The following is an 8,583-nucleotide window of genomic DNA, read 5'->3' as shown; positions in this document are numbered from 1 at the left end:
CCCTGACTTATAATATCCTGAGCCTGAATCTGGTCATAGCCTGAACTCTGACCCTGGACAAAGACTGAACTTTTATTGTGGTCACAAATGGAGCCTTGATTTCTAAAACTTTCTCTCCATTGATATAAGGGTCTTCCAGAAAAGGCTCCTGTTAGGACAAGCTTCAGCTCTAGAAGGAAGTAACTCTCAGAACCACTGTTGGAAAGAGAAGAAATTCTGGGTCTCTGGAACAGAAATTCCTGGGCTTTGGGATCCCAAGAGACCAGGCAGAGAATGGCCAGTTCTAGATGGTCCAGCACATTGGAAAGGGTGGCTGAACTTCTCAAGGTAGCCTAGGAACTAGGAGGGAGTGGGCGTTCTGCCTGTCTAGCTGGAGAGTCAGCTTGAAGCCTCTTCCATCTGCATCTCCCACTGCCTTGAGACTCTTCAACTCGCTCTGCTCACTGGGCTGTTCCCTTTCAGGGAAAATATAAGGAGGTTACACTCCAGGTGATGAGAGTGACACCAGGTCATGTCGGAGGCCCATGTCCTAACACCTGTGTCCTGACCAGAAGAGAAGCCCCCTTAATCTGAGAGCTCACCTGTCACTCCAAGAAAAAGTGAATGGTGCCCACAGTCACCTCAGATTGGTAGGGGGTGTAACACAAGAAAGAACACAGGGCAGCTAGGAAGTCTCTAAACGTTTTCCCCTTGTGCTGTGTGAGGGCTGGGAGGGCCACAGAGGACAACAGAGCCCCTCCCCTGGGCACAGTGGCCAGTTCCATTTCTGTCCTCTCCAAGGATCAGCCTCGGTGCCTGGCCCCTGCAGGGTCCCCGCTGGCCTCAGCCAGGCCCACCGGCCTCGGGGCTCACCTAGGGAGGCCCAGAGGGCGGGGGTGGGGCCCAGCCAGGCAGGAGCTGGGGCGGGGGAGGGGGCGGCTGGAGTCAAAAACGCTGACGCTGAAGACAATGAGCTCTCGGAGGCTGAGGCAACTCATTTGGTCCCGGCCACGCTTTATTAAATTCTCATAAACCTGTCAGGGGGGACAGGGCTCGCTTCAGTTTACCTCATTAGCCCGACACAATGACAGTGGGGGGGGTGCGGAAGGAGGGGGCGGCATGGGGGGGCCCGGTGCTCAGCGCTGAGAACTGAGCCAGCCGGGAAGATAATTGAATTAAGTGGCTTTTGTTAATGGTTTTTAAGACTCCGAAGTGTAAATAACATTTAGGGGCTTTCTTTTAATGGGGCTGGGGTTTGGGAGACCAGGGGAGCTCAGAGGAGGCTCAGCCTGTTCCCTGCCCCTCTTCCCCAGGCTAGGGGGACTCGGCAGGGAGAACCTTTGGGGCGTGGCCCCAAGAGGTGTGGCAGTTAGTCTGGGGAGAGCTGAGGGACCTTCCCTGAGGACAGGATAGGGAGCCTGGAGCCAAAAAAGGCGAGATGTCTTCCTGGCCTATCTTCACAGAGAGACACAGAGATGAGGATGTGAGCAAAAGAGGGCCTAGCTACAGGGGGCTGACAGGGACCTACCCAGTCCTGAAATGCCACTGTTAGATGTCTCTGGGATGTTATTGGAGTCGTGGCCTGTGAGTGTTCAGGGGACCTGAGCTGGGGTCAGTGTTCATTCCCTATCAGAGCTCAGAGGGAGTTAGAGGATATGTCTTGGTTGCCTAGGAGGTAGTGAGCTCCCCCACACAGGGTGTGGGAAGGCTGTGAATTCGGGGGTTCCAGCCTTCAAGCAAAGCAGTGGATTAGACTAGACCCCAGACTTCTTGAAAGAGACTGGCCTTGGGCTGAGCTATAAGAGGAGCTCAAAGATGGGAGTGGACAGGTCACTTCTTTGGGACTCAGGGGCCAGAGGTAACTGAGTGCCAGAGACAGGAACAGGGACAGAAGTTGTTTTAGAATCCATTCCCTGGATTTTCACAGTCACAGCTTCTCCCTCTCAGCAGGCAGAACCAGGTTGGGAGTTGGCTGAGCCAACTAGGTCCCAAGGGGCTGAGGTGAGATGGGGCGGGGCTGGCCCAGAACCAGTTCACAAAGGGTTAAGGCGCTAATCGCCCTGCATGCGACAAAGGGAAGTGAGTTTTCTGATCCAGAAAGGATCAGTCCCTGGGACGCCCCATCAGGCCCTTCAGCGTGAAATTACACCCCAGCGGGGGTGCTCCCCTCCCCCTACACACACTACCCGCCTAGGCCTGGCACGGGATTAGGGCCTGGAGTCATCAGCTTAATAGATCCTGCCTCCCCTTCCCATCCCCTCCACCCCAGCCTTCAGTCCTGCCTCCAGGCAAGCACCAGCCTCTTTTCCCCCAATCCATCCACCTGGCTGTCCCTCTGTCTGGTCATCTCTGGTCTCAGGTTGGTCTAGGCACTCTATCTCTTCCTCCAGGCTCTAACCTCAAACGTGCCCTGAGCCCTGACTTCATGCTGTTTCAGTTTCTTCATAACTTTTAATCAGCTCCCCAAATGTATATATTTCGTTGCTTGTCTATTTGTTGTTGTTTGTTTCCCCTTTGCATATAAGTGTGTTAGGAGGAAGGAGGAAGTCCTGTTCAACAGTGTCTCCCCAGTGTCTGAGCTGATTGATCCGCTTGGTAAATTACTAGTTGACTGAGCCCCTCCCACCTACCTTGCAAACACTGGGGTGAGACCCCTACACTCTGAACATCGGTGCTCAGGACTGAAAGGTGAAAACTAACCTGTGCCAGGATGGGGCTATGTCCTCAGAAGAGGCTAAGGATGCCATGAGTGAGGCGGGCCAGAAAAGGTAGAGGCCCTGCATGAACAGAAAGGCTCACTCATCTTTGGATGTCATCCCAGGAGACCCTTTCACCCCACCCCTCAGGCATTGCCACATGAGTGCCTTGAAAAATCACCTGCACCCATGGCTGGGAGCACCCAGCATGGGAAGAGGTCCTAGATGGAACAGTTGAGGAAACCAGGGGTGATGATCACACATGGAGGAGAAAACTTGGCAAGACACTCAGAAACCAGGCTGCCCAAGGCAGGAAGGCTATACAGACCACTCTGTCCAAACTCTACCCAGGAAATAGAGACCGAGGAAATAGAGACCAGGGAAAGGCCAGGGCTTGCCCAAGGCCATATGGTGAAGCCAGGGCAAGACTAGACAGGAACCAGGTTCCCTGAAGGCCTTGGCAGAGCTTATCCCTCACCTTATTCTTCCAATTTCATTCAACAAGTTTGGTATTGGTTGAACACCAGCTCTGAGCCAGGCTCTGGGTCGTGCCAAGTCCCACTCAGGGAGCTCTCTCTGGTAGTAGATGAGAACTGTATTTGGTGGCAAAAACAACGTCAAGAGAAAGGGACATCCTCCCTCCCTCAGGGAATCAAGCAAGGCTTCCTGGAGGCACTGGCATGTGGATGGGTCCCGAAGAGCCAATCGGCTGAAGGAGGGGTCAGTAGAAGCAAAGACAGGTGGGCAAGGGCACAGAGTGTATGTGAGGCCCCTCCTGGTGGCACATCCCAGAACAGTGTGCGTGGACATGTTCTGTGGGCCCCTCCCCATCCCAGGCTAAGCCAGACCTGATAAGGAGACTGCTGCATAGTAAACTTCTGCTCAATATGAGAAAGAACTTCCCAACAGAACTGGAGCAGACTGCGTGGAAGGTAGTATGCTCCTCATCCCTTCAGGTGTAGGCTGGGTTGGTGACTCCTGCCCTATGGGGGCTGAACTAGAAACCCCTGAGAACCTGAAGCAGACTCCCCAGACCATGAACAGGCCCAGCCCTCCAGTGGTCAACCCCAGCCTCACCTTGTCCATTCCCCTGGGCTCTGCAGGATGGTGGTGGTAGAGTGGGGGAGAGGGAGGGAGAAGGCAGGCAGAACAACTGAGCATCCAGGTCCAGCTGTACAGGGTTCTGCCTGGATATCTCAGCTTCCTACCAACCCAGCCCAGGGACTTAAGTCAGGGTTAGAAGCTGTCAAAGTCCAAGTCTGACTTAAAACAGGCGCTGAGGCCCAGAAAGGGACTTCCAATAGCTCACAATCTAAGAGGCAGGTCACAGTCTTTCTCTAGGAGTCCAGTAAAGGACAGACTGAAGGGGCTGGGGATGTGGCTCAAGCGGTAGCGTGCTCGCCTGGCATGCGTGAGGCCCGGGTTCGATCCTCAGCACCACATACAAACAAAGATGTTGTGTCCGCCAAAAACTAAAAAAATAAAAATAAAAAAAAAAAAAGGACAGACTGAAGGAGCGCCTGAATAAGGAAAGCCTTTCGGATCATCACGTGGGCCCTCCACACACAGGGCTCTATGTGCTGGGGAGAGGCCCAGGGCTGAGGCATGTCCTGCCCCTTCTAAAAAGAGTGGAAACCCCCTTTCATCTCTTCCCTGTTGCCCAGCGTTCACCTCATAACCTGGATTCTTGCTGAAGCATTGTGGCTCCTGTTTCCTGGGGTTCTTTCCTTCTAGAGAACCTTCTGGTAAAAATGAATGTGTCTGCTCCCTCCAGCACATGCTGTGTGGAGGCCTGGGGATGGATGGGGTGACCTGTGAAGGACCCAGGCTTACAGGTCTATCAGCCTGCTCAGGTGGAGACAGCAACAAAGAGCAGCTTTGTGCACACACGCTCACACTCACACGCACCCAAACACGCCCCACACAAGCTCTTTCCAAGAACAGCTCTTCAAGCCTGGTTGCCAAGATAAAGGAGCCACTGGGCGGTCAGCCTCCTGGAGGAAATACCGCTCCTGTGGCCTTTGTTGTTCAAAGAGCTTTTCGAAATCTCCAGACTCCTCTTGGAAAGGATCCCAGGCTGAGGTGGCAGTGTCCCGCAGCTGGAGACGGGCAGGGGCTGCCCAGCCTCCCTTCTGGGCCTGGAAGGGAGAGGAGACCCTTGGGCCAGGCTTGGAGTCATTAGTGGCAGCAGTGGCTTAACCCCTCATGTTCATTATTATCTCATTCAATTCCCACAAACCTGGGGGTCCGGGAAGGTCTTCCCTTTTTACAGATGATGAAACAGGTTCATGGAAGCTTATTAAACGAACCACTGTGAGTCAGTGCTAGAAATGAAACGGACTTGACAGCAGCCCTGGGAGGAACCCAGTCCTGCCCCAAATTGAGTTCTGCCCTGACCCCATCCTGAGCTCCAAGTCTAGCCTCTAAAAGAGCCGTGACTTGCCCTACATCGATCCCCGATCCTACCTAACCTCAGGCTGCCTCCCCTGTGTGCTGTAATCCCTTTGAGTTCAGAGGCATGTGTGCTCCGCATTCACCCCGCAGCTTTACATTTATGTACAGGCAATTATTCCAGTAATCTCTGTTTTACTTGCTAGACTAAATACAGGACTGAGTCTATTTTTGTTTGCTAGCACTTATAAGAGTGTAATAATAACGCTAATAACAAGCATTTATTGAGCCAGTGTGGTGGCACACACGTGTAATCCCAGGGACTCAGGAGGCTGAGGCAGGAGGGTTGCAAGTTCAAGGCCAACCTCAGCAATTTAGTGAGGCCTTAAGTAACTTAGCAAGACCCTGTCTCAAAATAAAAACTAAAAAAGGACTCAGGATGTAGCTCAGCAGTAAAGTGCCCCTGGGTTCAATCTCCAGTATCAAACCAAACCAAACCAAAATCATTTATTGAGCATTTATTATATGCCAAACTTATGCTGAGTGTTTTACAGATATTATCTCATTTAATGGTCGCAAAGAACTCTGATGTAGGTACTATCATTAGTTCTGTTTCACAGATGAGAATACTGAGCCCCATGGTGACATTAGAAAGTACAGTGTGCTCTTACTGGTTCCCTGAACCATCACACTCAGCTGTCTGGTAAGGGTTGGGCCAGAGAGGGAAGCCCCAGCTAGGAGAGGAAATGATGGCATTGGGGTAGAAAGCCACAGAAAGGCCTAGTGAGTAGCCTGAGGGAGACTGTGATGAAAGAGACTACAATAAGGGAGTGGGACCAGCTATACAATTTGTAAGGCCCAGCACAAAATGAAAATTTGGGGCCCCACAAAAAATGAAAGATTTCAAGATGGCAGCCTCAGAATATTATGAGGCCCTCTGAACCCAGGGCCCTGGGCAAACCTTCATGGGGGCCCATGAAGGTGGCCCCGGCAGGGAACAGACTATGTATGAGGCGTTGGGCTCAGGGCAGCACATCCAGATAGATAAATAGGAATGGCCGTGAGTGTTCAAGTGGCAGCAGGGCTGGCACTGGACCCTTGTCTGGCCAACGGGCCAATATCTTCACAAGTATAGCAGCAATCACTGAGTATCTCTCGGGCCAGAGGTGGCCTGTCTCGAGAGGCCTGTCTAGAAGGGGGAGTCTGAGCCTTTGGTTGGCTGTCTGGAGTGTGAGTAAACCAGGAAGAATGCATGCGTGGGGTGGGGCAGGTATGTGGGGAGTATCCAGGTGGCAGGTGGTGGGCTGCGTGTCTGACATTTGAAGGGTGTGGGCATGAGTGTGAGAGACAGGAAGGCAGATACCCTGGGACTTGTGGTCTAGTGCAGAAGCCAGCATGACCCATGTGTATGAGAGATTATGAGTGTTGTGGGGTGGAGTGGGGTACATGTGTGTAATTAGGAGTGTGTCACTGTGTGGGAGGATGCATGCATATCCCCACCTGCCCTCCTAGGCCATGGCCCCTGCCACCTTCCCTGATGTGAGGGGCTACCAGGCAAAGAGGTCCTGAGCCTGTCCCAGCCCAGGGCCCCCAGGCTTTTGTGGGACAGGTCCTCTTAGAGGCACATTCCTGCCTGTCATAGAGTGGGCAGAGCCACAGAGCCGCCTCCTAGGCTGCTGGGGTGATCCTGGCCAGTGGTGTCAGGTTCCTGGGTGCAGGAGCCCTCCCTCTGCAGTCTCTGAGGGCCTTTGTTGGAAGTTCAGACAAACTTGTCAGGGGGGCGGGCAGGAGGCCTCCTAATCGGCTTTCCCAGAAGCAAAAGGAGAATGAGAGATTAGGGGTGGGGGGCTCCAGCCCAGGGCAGCTCTGTGGGAAAGAGATGGGGAAGGGGTGCCCGCCCTAAAGGGGTCCATCCCCCAGGGCCTTCAGCAGGTGTCCCTAAGGGCCCCCAAGGAACCAGACCCCCAGGTTGAAAGAACATGAGGCCAACGCCTGGTTAAAGGGGGAGAAGCTTTGGAGAGAGCCCTCTTGCCTTTCCCATCTCACCGCCATGGGCTGCCTGGGCACTTACTGCATGCTGGACACATTACTGCTCACCTTCTAGGCCTCCCCCCACAACATCTCCTCTTTATCTTATCTGAGCCTTCCAGGAAGCAAGCAGGCTAGACATGGTTATTTTCCCATTCAACAGAAGAGAAAATTGAGGACAGGAAAGGGGCCCACAGTAAATAGCAAATGGGACTTGGCTTGTCCTGACTCCGTCAGTAAAATGCTCTGCATCACAGCCTGCATTTCCTGACCTCAGGCTTCTCTCTGTGTGATCTCATCTAGTAAAGTGGATTTTTTTGCCATGTCACTATTGACAACCACCAAGTTCAAGAGCGTGGTTTCCAAGGTTAGCCAGGCCCATACTTTGGTTGACCCATTACTAGTTTGTGGTTTGAGCCAAGCTATTTAACCACTCTGTTCCTCTGTTCCCCCCTCCCTTTTTTTTTTGGTTTCCCCATTTGTTAAATGGAGATAATAACAGTGCCTACCTCACAGAGTTGCATGAAGATTAAATGACTTATTTATAAGGTAACAGGCAAAGAGAAAGTGCTACATACGTATTTGTCAAGTTAATACCACGCAGAGGCTCAACATCTTCCCTGGAATAAATCTAAGACTCCTCAAATGCACCAAACAAGACGGACCACCTGAGCTCAGGGGCATTCCCAGACACTCACCCCAGCCCCAACAGTGCAGAGGGCTCCATCTACCTTGTAGCTCAGCCAGAGATTGGGGGAGCACCCTTGACCCCTCCCATCCTTCAGTCACAATGGTGATTTTGCCTCTTAAATCTCTCATCGGTGTGACCCCATCCCTTCCCCCCACCAAGTCCAGAAGATGCCACCTTCCTCACCAGGATGTGAGTGTTCTCCCCTGTTTCACTGTTGCCAGCTCCTTTGCACAAACCACCATGCAACAAAGTCAGGGGTGGGGTGACTGAAACGCAAGTCTGGTCATCGCTTCCAGTGCCCCCCAGGTCCTGGCCCCAGGGCTTGAGTCTAAGTTCCCAGCTTCCCCTTCTGTCCTCTTTTGCTGACACCACCCCCACTGTCCTCCTGCCCTACCAGTCTCCTTGCTCTTCCAGGGCCCAGGGACCCAGTGACTGTCTTGTAGTTTGGATATGATGAGTCTCTCCCAGAACACCCTTCCCTCTAGGACTCGGTCAAAGTCTCCTTCCCAAGAGATCTCCCTGCCCTTCCTAGGCTGAGCTAGGGACCCTCATTTGTGCTCCCACAGTTCCCTGGCTTTTGAACCCTAAATCACCCTGTATTGCAATTGTCAGGGCAGATTCTTCTAACTTGTTTTTATGCCCAGTGCCCAGAACAGGGCCAGGCATGCAGCAGGTCCTCAGCCAATGACAAGTGAATGAGGGATTTTACTAGCCACGTTACCAGGGTACACTCTATGCCAGGGAAGGTGTGTCCCTCAAAGCTGAGGTATGTAGGAGGCAGGAGATGGCTCTGAGCAG

This window comes from Marmota flaviventris, chromosome 10, assembly GCF_047511675.1.
Source record: "Marmota flaviventris isolate mMarFla1 chromosome 10, mMarFla1.hap1, whole genome shotgun sequence".
Classification (NCBI taxonomy): domain Eukaryota; kingdom Metazoa; phylum Chordata; class Mammalia; order Rodentia; family Sciuridae; genus Marmota; species Marmota flaviventris.
This window is presented reverse-complemented; position numbering follows the sequence as displayed.